Source organism: Rousettus aegyptiacus, unplaced genomic scaffold (assembly GCF_014176215.1).
Source record: "Rousettus aegyptiacus isolate mRouAeg1 unplaced genomic scaffold, mRouAeg1.p scaffold_m13_p_11, whole genome shotgun sequence".
NCBI lineage: Eukaryota > Metazoa > Chordata > Mammalia > Chiroptera > Pteropodidae > Rousettus > Rousettus aegyptiacus.
This window is the reverse complement of record NW_023416286.1, coordinates 4037039-4049338: the sequence shown is the minus strand read 5'-3', so window position 1 is coordinate 4049338 and position 12300 is coordinate 4037039. Positions and strand designations below refer to the sequence as shown.

The window sequence follows — 12300 nt, the reverse complement described above, 5'->3', positions numbered from 1 at the left end:
CGTGACTTCCGGTGGAGGGCCATGCCACTGTCCCCACGGTGGTTCCGCTGACACTGTGGGCTGAGGCCGCCCCACAGTGAGACCGACCGTCTGGGACGCCGGACGGCAGCGTGGCGTGGTGGACATCGGGCTTCCTCGCTCCGCCCTCGCGGGTGCCGGCGGAGGTAGGGCCGCAGGATTTTCTGTGGAGCTCGGCTTTGCCTGATAGTTTCCGGTCCCGCGGCTGCCCCTTTCCTGTCCCCTTGCCGCAGTGAGCAGGTGTCTGCCGGGCCTTTCTCGTCCGCGCTCCCGGTGTTCGGTGTTCTGGGTCGCCAGCCTCCATGGCTCCAAGTCGGAAGTACACGAGGAAAAGGAACCCACGCAGCTTGTCCGTTGCCTCGCACAGGCCCCAGGGCCCCTGGCTGGCCACCCCTTCTCCGCCACCCGCCTTCCCACCCCCGGTTCGGTGCTAGAGATGGTGTCTGGGCGTTGGGCTTCAGGCTTTCCTACGCAGGAGGAATAGAGGAGCGTATCTGCTCCATCTTCCCCAAAGTGGAAGTCGCAATCTTATTTTTTACATGTAAATTACCACCCTTTTGGAGTTTGTCTTTGCAAGTAGAGAATGTGGACCCCGCTTTATTTTTTTCTGGATAGCCAGCTAGGCATTTAAAATTTATTTTCGAGAAATCTGTATTTTCTAGATTGCTTCTAAACACTTAGCAGTTCCTATCTCCGCGCATATATCTGGACTCTCCGTTTTCATTGGGCTGTCTCCTATGCGCCTGCTCCGTAGTCTTTAAATACAGGGTGACTGTAGTACTTTTCGTCCCTTCTGTCTGGGATAGACAGCCTCCCTAGTCTCTGTGTTATACGAACTTTAGCATCAACTTCAGAAGCTATAGAAAAGCCTCTGTTGCCGTCTCTGCATATATTAATTTTGATGATGAACTCTTCCTCCTCTTTTATCACCTTTAACAAAGAAGTACGTTTTCATAACATAATTTATTTCCTCAACTGACATTTTCTGTCTCCACCATAACCTGCTCACAGTTTATGTCTCAGTACTAAATATTTTGCTTTTTCCATTTTTGTTGACCCTGAGGGGAGTGTTGATCTCAGAAGCAAAGCTTTAGAGTCTTGGGCCCATTTCTCTGTTCTAGAAGAAAGTGTGTCTATTTTTTCTTAAAATTTAGTTTATATTTAAAATAAATGTTTATTTTTCCCATGAAATTTGAAAGTTTTTCCTATTTGATAACCTAACTTAGTTTTTAAAATTTGACTTTAAAATCTTAGGTATCTGTCATCCAAAGAGCTGTTAATCAACCGAGAAATAACTCTTCGAAGGCAGGGGCTGTCCCATACTGTGTTCCTTTTTGAGCTAGCACAGTACCTAGAAATTCCATAAATACTTAAAGAATTAAATCGCATACTAGTAACCCTACAGAGTTAATAACGGATGCATAGAGACGTAAGCATCAGCAGAGGTGGAGGCCGAGCAGCCTTACCCAGCAAGCTTCCTATGGGAATTGTTTGACCAGCAAGCTTTGCTCTGAAGAATGAGCTGACTTTATCGAGGAAAAGATGAAAAAGAAGGTTATTTCATTTGGATGTAGCATGAACAGAAGCACAGACACAGAAAAGTGAAGCACTTCGAAACCATTAGCAGTCGGGAAGAGAGCTTCTGAGGACAGGTCATTGGAAATAAAGCTGTAAGTGCATGTCGCGGCAGCCCAGGGTGTCCCGCTTGATGCTGTGTGGGGGAGATCTGTCCTAGGCTTTTACCGCGTGCTTCTCCCGTGTGTGAACACGATGGAGCATGTTCCTTCTCTGACCAGAGGCACTGCATCCTGACATCTGGTGCTGGCATTGGAGACCGGCTGTTATTCCATTACTGTGCTAGTATAGTTTTTAAAAAAATGCAGTTTTTTTAGCCTGGTTGGCTCATATCCAATGGAAATAAAATAAAAACAAAAAAACTTAATGCTGCAAAATTTGAGAAGCCCCCATTTCCGTGGAAAAGTAGGTACAAAACATTAAAGGTTATCACTTCACTAATTATATGTTTTAATTAGTGAAGTGATCATCTTTTAAATTCTCTGAAAATTAACTAACCTTCCCACCCTCTTATAATAACTATCAAAAGACAGACAGTAAACACTGGACTCCTTCTGACTGCCTGGTCTGAACCCCATCTCTGTCACTCATAGCCACATAAGTGAACTTGAATAAGTCATTTAAACTGTTGAGACAGCAATCATTCATCTAGGAAAATAAAGCTAGTAATTATATTCTCTATTACTACATGAAAATTGTCACAAACTTAGTAGCTTAAAACAGCAAAATTGTTTCAATTTTTGATTGTAAAATCTGCAAAATATTTGCCATCGTAACTGTTTTTAAATGTACATTCGGTGGTATTAAATGCATTCATAATGTTGTCCAGCCATCACCATCATTCATCTCGAAAGCTCTTTTCATCTTGTCAAACTGATATTCTGTACCCGTTAGACACCAACTCCCCATTCCCCCTCCGCCAGCCCTGGACAGCTACCAGTCTGCTTTCTGTCTCCATGGATCTGACCCTAAGTACCTCACATCAATGGAATCACACAGTATTTGTCTCTTGATGACTGGCTTTTTTCATGTATTGTAATGTCCTCAAAATGCATTCATATTGTAGCATATTGCAGATTTGCCTTTTCATGGCTGAATGATATTCTATTGTATGTGTAAGTAGCATTTGCTTATCTTATCCTTTTATCCACTGATAGACACTTGGGTTGCACCTACATTTTAGCTATTGTGAATAATATTGCTGTGAACACAGGTGTACAAACATATCTTTAATTATTTTAGGTGAATACCCAGAAGTGGACTTGCTGGATCACATGGTATTTCTATTTTTAATTTTTTGACGAACCTCCCTGTTGTTTTCCACAGCAGCTACACTATTTTGCGTTCTCACTAGTGGTACCCAAGGCCCGCACTTCGGCACATCGTCCCCGACACCTGTTTTGTCTTTTCGATAGCAGCCATCCTAACGGCTGTGAAGCAGTGTCTCCTTGTGGTTTTGATTTGCATTTCCCTAATGATTAGTGACATTGAACATCTTTCTATTTGTTTATTAACGTTTGTATGTCTTCTTTGGAGAAATGTTTACTCCAGTCCTTTATTCATTTTCGAATTGGATTGTTAATTTTGTTGTTGTTGTTGTTGTTACTGAGTTTTAGTTCTCTTTGTATTCTGGATATTAATCTTTTTATGGTATGTGATTTGAGAATCTTTTTTCCTGTTCTGTGTGTTGGCTTATTACTCTGTTGATAGTGTCTTGTGATGCAGAAATGTTTACATTTCTCATGAAGTCCAATTTTGTCTCTTTTGTTACCAGCGCCACTGGTGTCATCTCTAAGAAATCATCGCCAAATCCAGGGTGCTGAAGTCTTTGTTCCATGTTTCCTCCTCAGATTTGACTGGTTTATAGGTCTTAGATCTAGGTCTTTGATCCATGTAGAGGTGCAAGTCCTCTGTAGACTCTCCAAAGAGTTGCATTATGTAGATCCTGCCCCAAACAGTCCAGATTCTTATTTCACAGACTTTGTGGTCAGGGGTCTGGACAGCATAGCGGGGCGCTCAGCCCATGGCCCCACAAGGCGGTGATCAAGTGTAGGCCAGCGCTGCAGTCGCGCCTGGGGTCTCACTGGGGAAGGACCCGCTTTTGCGGGCAGGATTTAGTTCCTTGCTGTCGAGCTAAGGACTTCCATTTTGTGGTGTCTGTCACCAGAGACCACTCTGTCTCTTACCCAGCATAGGTGGCTTGGTTTCCCAAGACAGGAGGAGACTGAGAGGAACTCTAGCAAAGCGAGCGTTAAAATCTAATGTACCAGTCACATACATAGAAGCACACACATTCTGTCCCTGCCGCCATAGTGTACTGATCAGAAACAAGTCACAGGTTCACCCACGCTCACAGGGAAGGACTCACACAAGGCAGGCGTGGCGGGGGCTCCCAGTAAGAGTCCGTCCACCACACCGGTGGTGGCTGCTGGGCTTCAGGGGGTGGCAGTTATTCATACCCCAGCCTCTCTGCATGTATTCTAAACCAGTTTCTTATTTCCATGTGACATAGTAGAAACTTTGAGAGTAGAGTATTACCTTTTTACTGACAAGCTTTAAGACCTAACTCGTCAGCCAAAAGGTTCCCCAGTATTTTCTCATCCCCACTGGTAGCACCACCATCGGTAAATTTTCCAGAAGCAGAGCCGGATAGGAGCAGGTCGGCGCAGCAGGTACCGGCCACTCGCAGTAGGGAGGAGGAAGACAGAATGCATTTTCTAAATCCAGGCCATTGTGAAATGGGCTATACAGCACTTTCGCCTTTAAAAATCCAGCACTTTTGTCTTTTAAAACTTTGAGTTCATCAGTCAAGTCCGAAGTTATGGGGATCGTAGCCATCTGCTCACAAGCAAGCTCAGAGACTTACCGGTGCCGTTCCGCTCACGCCTTCGTTGGCGTGGGTCTCCCAGCCGCAGCCCGTGCCGTTCCGTGTGTCTTCCTGGGAACACTGGCAGTGTTTGTCCAGGCCTGGATCAAGGCCAAGGCCGTTCTGTAATCTAGACTGAAAATGCGTTTGCTCTTATTTTCCAACTCAGCTTTTCCCTAGGGACATACTAAGCTCAAATGTTAGAATAAAGAAATTACAGTAACACAAGGCCGATAATAAAAACAGTTTCAAAGATATATAATATGGATTCTCTTATTTTATTTCCAAGGGGAAATAAAGTCCAAAAACTAGTGTCCCCATTCTGTATACAAGTTAAAGGCAAAAAAGTCCAAATTCTTCAATACAAAAACACCAAAGTCCACATTGCTTTCTTCCTCAATTACCTATTTTACAGTGTTATCCCGTAGTTCAAATCAGGCTTTTGGATACTTTTAACTACTTATAACAGAAATAAATGTAAGTTATTTGGAGGAGATAGAATATTAAGTTAATAAATACCTGAACATTTTCCGAATTTGACAAACACTCTACACCTGTGAATCCAATAAACCCAGTGAATTCTATGCAGAAGAAACACAAAGAAAAGCACACTGCGGTGCACCATAACTTGATTGCTGAAAGTCCACGATAAAGAGAAGACCCTAAAAGCAGTCGTGGAGAAAATTATATTTGAAGGACTAAATGTAAGAATGACAGAAGACTTCTCTTCAGAGACTTGGCAGGCCAGAAGATAATGGAATGTTCAAGATGCTGAAATAAAAAGAAAAAAGTCTGTCAGGCTGCATAAAATAAAATACGTTTTGAAAATGAAGAAGGAAACAAAGACTTTCTAACAAGCAAAATTGAGAGAAATCATCAGAAGAATAAACTACAAGTAATGGTTAATAAATTTCTTCAACAAGAAAGAACACAGTAACCATATGAAAATTAGGACCACACAAAAGAATAAAGGTGATTAGAAATGACAATTTCTGGGTTAATATTTTCTCATTTGCCGATAGCCTTAACAGATGATGGACGGTTTATAAAATAACGGCAGTGTGTCGTGAAGTGTGTGATGCACACAGATCCAAATGCGCAAACGCAGCAGCACGAAGGCAGGAGGTACGGCATCTCCCGGAGCGTGGGGCGGTGTGCATCGTCGCCTGAGGGCAGACGCAGTGGGTTAAAGACGCACATCGTTCATTCTAGAACTGAACCCAGAGGTGTAGCTGATAAGCCAGTAGTGGAGATAAGTGCGATCATTAAAAAGCAAATTAACAACTAATAAGAAGAAAGTCAGCAAAAGAGGGAAAAGGGAACAAAAGATAGATTTAGATTGAAAAGAAACAACTAGCAAGATGGCCAGTTAAGTCCAACCAACATCACGATAGTTAAATGGAAGTTGTTTAAACCTGTGTTAACATCGCAGCCCTGCCCACCTGTGGTCATCGAGCATTTGATATGGCTGCTCTGCATCGCTTGATTGCGAGGACTTACTACAAATAATAGTTAACTACCTAATTAGTAAGCTATGTATGGATTACGTATTGAAATAATGTTTCGTATATATTGGGTTAAATAAAAACCACTTAAAATTAGGTTGACCTCTTTCCTTTTAACTTTTTTAACACATATACTAGAAAATTTAATTGTTCCTACATGGCTCGCATTACACTTCTTTCTGATAGCCTTTGCGTCAGCATTCCAGTTGGAAAGCAAGGATGGTCAGATGGTGGGATGAACAGCGAAACCCGGCCGTGTGCCGCACGTGCGGACCCCAGCTGGAGCGTGCGGACCCCAGCTGGAGCGCGAACGCAGGACAGGGAGCAGGGGAGAGCATGGCGGCGGAGGCAGGTCTGCCTCCCGCAGTGGAGCCGGGCCGCTGCCTGCCACCCCCCCGCCTCCTCCCGCTGCTTTGCCGTTTTAGGCGTCTGACATGCAGGTGGCGTACAAGCGCAAGTGCTGCATAAGGGGCCCTCGGCACCACGCGATACTGGAAGAGCCGGGGATGTTTGCAGTAGACAAAGCTTATCCCTCGGTGTCTCACCCTCCCAGCTCCGTTAGTGTCTCCATGGGGATGGCACTGTCGACGCCTCTCATTTCATGACCGGCTGACCCCGACTTTCCTTCTCCTGCTCTCTTCCAGCTGTCAACAAGTTTGAATCAAGTGTCAGTCGAAAACAGTTCAAGGCATTAACCTATAGTAGGGGACTTATGTTTTGAAATGTCTTGAAGGAAAAAATGTCAGACATTTATGTCAACATAAATGAGTAAAAATCATGATTAATTGAAGAAACGAATAAAATTTTTTCTTAATTGACACATAGGCCCCTTGAAAGGCCGCGTCGAGGGATGAGGAGCCCGGCCTGGGCCGCCAGGGACGACAAGAAAGCTGATGTGCTGTCGCTTTCGCCAGCTCACCCGCGTGCCACCCGGCTGCGAAGGTCACTTCCTGGACTCTGTTTCGGGGCCGGTCACAGCGCAGGTGCAGCAGCGTTCTCAAGGACACTGAAAAAGGAAAGTGCGTCCAGAGGGAAGTCATCAAGCTAGTAATGGGACAGGAAACCATTTCAACCAGGAATATGGAAATATTTGGAATATTTAACCTGGAGAAGCTTCGAAAGAAACACAACACCCCTAAGTGTTTAACAGAGAATCGCATTGAAGTGAGGAGAGGTTTATGCTCCATTTTCTCAGAGATGGCCGTGGAGGATCAGAAAGACATTTATGGGACAGTTCAGAGTTGCCCATTAGAGGACCAGTGGGGCGGATGTGGGCAGGCGTCTTGGAAGCACCAGCCGAGCCCGATGGCGGCGACAGGGCGGCGTGGCAGGAAGTGACGCGTGCCTCGGGGAAGCGCTAACCAGACGCCTTCGAGAGTTCTTCCAGCACTTCTGATTCTGGAAGTTCCAGACTTATATGTTAACCTTCCCCCAGGAAGAAGCCACGTTTTAACGAGAAAAATCAATTTTGACATTTATACAAAATACAGTGTTTTATTTGCAGACGTTATGTGGAATAATGATCGCACATCTCCCACCCACGTCTTAACACGCCGATGGTCTCTCTGTCGAGTGGTCACCTGGACCCCAGGGTAGTATAAGGGACCTTGTAAGGATGAGACTTGTGGTTAGGGTCGCGATCTTCATTTCATGAACATATTATTGTAGTAACATTTTCAAATAGAAGTAATATTATAGTTCTGCGGTTTAATAATCACTTTTACTAGGAAGAACTAGGTTCCTTATTCTTCTATGGACTAGCATGTGCGAATAATCATAATACCAACTTCACTTCTGGCCAGTACTATGGGAAATAATGGAGATGCCAAAATAACAGGAATTAAACCCATAGAAAATTTTGACGACTTGTATCCTGCAGCATGTTGTCTCATGACGAGTGGCAAACCGCTGTGTACATGCCTGAGATACCACAGACAAGATGACGTCGAGTCATCGATTACTGATTTGACCTCGACGAAGAACATGCTGGCTGTCCCCATAGACGACGTTCCTCAGAGGTTCTGTCCTCATCGTGCATGTGCCTGACTGGCTTCAGGACAGGAAGACTTGCCCCTGGCTTTTTATACAATGATGTTTCATCTAAATCTATTGTTCTTGATTTGTGCAGACCCAGGGTTAAAAATCACCATGAAAACCTAAGTGTTTAAGTGAATTACGTTCCAGCTGGTTGAGTACAGTTTTGCCAGGTGTGAAGCAAGTCGCTATATCTTAATTTTTGCATTGTTTCTGTACCTGGAAGAATAAATGAGCTTTCCCCTTTCTGGCAAGAAAAATACAAAGCACCGATTTCATCAGAACATTTTGACCTCATTACATCTGTGTAAATAACTATTTACTAATGTCAGTTCCGCAATCTCTGGAAGCTGGGCCTAAAACCTGCTCTCTTGGCTACGGGCTGAGTCTTATCCTTTTGGCTGAGAGATAAGAAATGTTTGTAAAAATCTGTGAATACACACTGTTAATGGCGCACTGCTCACCATGCCTCGAAATTTGTTCTTCCTGTTTTCCATCGTAATGCCATTTAAGCTGGGTCTACCGCCGCCTGCCAGAAACTGCATTTCTCAACTCCTTTCTGCCTGGCGTCACAAGGGAACAGTTCTGTAGGGCTGCATTGTCACCGGTGAATTCTTTAGGCAAATGGTTTTGCCTAAAGAGTGGAGAGGACTAGGCGGAAATGACATTTCTGTGTCCTGTTACTTGACAGATCCCAGAGCATGTGTGTAATAAATAGCTTTTAAGCTAGTGTTGCGAGATGATATTATGTTCAATTCCCCTAGAGAATATTCTAGATTAGAGAATGTGAGGCAAAGCGGTATATGCTTCTTTCATGTCATTTGCTTAAAAAAAAAAAAAAAATCACTTGCCCTCCACATCTCAGGGGCCAAGACAGAATGAGCAGTGACTCAACTCCGCCAGCCTGATGAGAGGTCAGCGCCCTTGGGGACAGTGGAGCAATCAGATGGGAGCAGCACCCTGGGTCTCCGAGTGACAGTGCAGGGCAGTCCCTCTGGTGGACTGTCTCTGATGGACGCTAGTGTTTGATATTTGCAGATGCGTTTTTCTCCAGCGGTAGAGCAGGCAGGTGCGGCACCCACACAGGGCTAGTGTCTGTCCTAGCTGTCAACAGTGCTGTCTGGTCTGGTCAGCTGTGACCATCTGCCCGTGCTCCGAGTGGTCACCTGACAGTGTGTGACCTCACTGGCGTGCTCCGGTGTGGCTGCATCTGACGTCACAGCTATCTGTGTGAATCGTTTAAAATGCTAAGGCGTGGCTACTTTTCGTTCATCAGACGACCCGCAGAATCTAAAGCTGCGGGGGAAAAGTAGCTTCTAGGACAATTTGACCCTAAATATATTCTCCTTGAAACTGTAACCACTTATTTCAGCGGCATTGCAAGGAACGGTGGGGGCAGGGGGCGGTCGGCCCCCGAGGGGACAGCTTGCTTACCACGGACGTGGCCGAGCGGAGCCGGTGCAGTGGGATGATAACAGCAGACCGACGTTCAGTCAGTTTCATTATTGCTTTTAAATGCTCCACAGTTAAGTACCCGCTTACTGTCCCGCTTGCGGTGGCCTCCCCTTGACAAGCCACCGACTTCCCTGAATGTCACTGGGCTCTGCGCAGCTGCTTCTCGGAAGAGCTCAAAGCCCTGGAAGGAGGTTATCTTTTAGTGGCATTTGGTCAAACAGACTGAAAAAAGCTAACAGTCGTTCTCTGCAGTTGCCTTTAGCAGGCGTTGCCAGCGTCATGCCAACATCCCCTTAGCCATCATCCTAGTCTGCTGGGACCGCCATCACCAAATACTGGAGACTGGGTCACATAAAGAGCAGAAAATTATTTTCTCACAGCCCCGGAGGCTGGAAGCCCGAGATCAGGGAGCGCACGGGGTCAGGCTCCAGTGAGAGCCCCTCCCGGCTTACGGACGCAGCCTTCCTGCCTCGTCCTCACCCGCAGAGAGGGAGCGAGCCTCATGGGGCCTCCTCCTCTACAGACGCTAATCTCATGACCTCCTCGGGCCCTGATCACCCCGTCGTACATACCATCACTTGGGAGAGAAGGCTTCGGCATAGAACCGTGGCGGGGCACCCTTCAGCTCGTGGCAGCACCTTACCCCGTCTGTGCCTTCCAGCCCGACTTCCAGCATCCTCTACACCCCCAGGCCCCGGAGTGGTCGCTGTGTCCTGCACTTACTCTTTCTGTATTATAGTTTGGTTTTTTTCTCCAGTCCCTATGTTAATTTATCTTTGTTAGAATATCTCCTACAGCTTCTGATTTCTTGAGTAGATTTTGATTGAGATACTGCATTAAAATTGTGAATCAAAAAATATAAGGCTTTCAAAAGACACACTTTGATCTTAATGGTTAAAAGAAGTTAGGAAAGATTATCATCTCCCATAAATATATATTTAAAAAGTTTTTGCCATGCACAAAATTACAATGAGAAGAATGTTGAATTCGGAAATTAGAAACTCTGAATAGAAGATCCCATTTTTATTTGTTGGTCAACTTTAGACTTATCAACTAGCTCTGAAGCCCTCCTGAGAATATATTCCCTGCCTCCTTCACAGACTTGACATGCAGCTCCTGTAAGAGAATAGCTATTAAATTGTTTTGTAAACTATAACTCATTTTGACATAAAAGTTATTTATTGTTTGCTAATAATTATAACTCTGAGAAGAATATTTAGCTTAAATTCTAAAAATCGTTTTCTTTTAAAGGTTTATTTTAATTTTATGTAAATAACTGACTTTTACAGACTTTGGTCATAACAAAGCATACAGTTACATTATCGTTTTCTTTCTTACCTGCGGAGTGGCTCCGTTTACCCACCATCAGAAAGAACTGGGCTTCTGCGTGTTTGCTGGAGGTGGGTAGACGCTGGCTTTGAGCTGCTGAAACACAGCAAATCAATTCTGACTTACACTTGACTCGGTAAATAAAGGATGCCAAACAGTGTTTTTGACTGAGCATTTAGTGTTAGATTGTTAAATCCTATAAATAAACACTTTAATGTTCTCCGTTTCTAAAAATAAGGATTTCTGTGAGCCAGACCTATGATTGCAGAAGGGAACTGATGGTCCTGGGGCTGAAATAGAAAAATAACCCATAGGCAGTGTCACGCGATGCGTCGCCAGCTCAGACTCAGCGTGCTCCAAAAATACCTCGTTATTCCTCTTATCAGAAACAGCCAGGACAAGGCTGTTGCTGTCTCCAGCCACTGGCATTGTAGATGCAGAATCGGCCCCTTCCCTAGAAACTCCGGCTGTGGTCAGCTGCCAAATGTAGTCAGTTCTCACTTTTTAGCATCTGACCGGCAGACTAACACTGCTATGCCTTCAACTCCTCGCTCGCCCCTGCTTCTCTGTCTTCCGGTCCCCATGCTTTACTGCCAACGTGGCTTCCCTGTGAGGTCCCTAAAGAGAAGCTGTGTGACCATTTGGCTAAATGTCATAGAGAAAACCCAGACAGCAGATCCCTTCGAAAGCTGACATTCTATTATCCCACGATTTACCCACTCATCTTTTCACATTTCCACATAAGTCTCTCTTTAATTGTTCTTGTTCCTGACTTTTTCCAAGTTCTTTGCTCCCAAATCTGTCATATGGTATATAGGGCTCAGAACTAGATCTTCCCAAGTTAGAAGAGCTTCTGAATTGAATTTAAGCTGACATCAGTTTCTTCTTAAAGTGCTCAGAGCACGAGTCTTTGTTAAAGTCATCTTAAAAGGAAGCTGTTTGAGTTGATCTTTTCTCAGTGATACCACGTTAACGCTGAGCTTAGAAGAATGTCTTGATTAAGAATAAGACTTTTCTTAGTATTTTCTTTATTTAAGCAGGTCATATATATTAGAGACTTTCTCATTAGGTATATTTATCCCGTTATGTTATTTAATTTTCATTCAAAGCTTTGGAGTAAATTCAATTAGAACACGACTAAAAATAGGAATTTTGGAATTCCCAAAGTCTTTGGACAATCACTTACTTAGTTCTAGAGTTTTTGAAAAATCTCTCGAGAAACCAAATGCTTTTGGGACGACATTTTTCTTTCACAAAGTATAACTTCAAGTAAAACCTTGGCAATTCTGTTTTTTCCCCCTCTTTGTGTCTAACTGAAAGAAGCTAAAGAAACTCACCCTTGTGAAAATCCGCCATTTAAAATTTTTACAGATATTTTAGTGGCCTGCTTGGCACCGTGTCTCTGATCAGAGCTGATTGACTACTGGAAGATGCGGACATCTGACCCAAAGTGAGCCTGTCTATCAGCTGGCCAGCACCGGGGACACGCTCAGCCTGAGCTCGGAAAGGTCACAGGGT

At 44.4% G+C, this 12300-nt stretch overlaps 1 long non-coding RNA gene across 2 annotated transcripts; it reads right to left on the bottom strand.

Annotated features, from left to right (window-relative positions):
• Positions 1-446: 446 nt before the first annotated feature.
• Positions 447-11103, bottom strand: LOC107503361. Of its 2 annotated transcripts, none has more exons than XR_001595217.2 (4): positions 10792-11103; positions 6884-6970; positions 6510-6608; positions 447-5625 (listed from the first exon to the last, which is right to left on the bottom strand). It is a non-coding gene; the product is annotated as an uncharacterized LOC107503361 (long non-coding RNA). The 2 variants fall into 2 exon arrangements; XR_001595216.2 differs by having other exon boundaries at positions 447-5230; positions 10792-11100.
• Positions 11104-12300: the final 1197 nt, after the last annotated feature.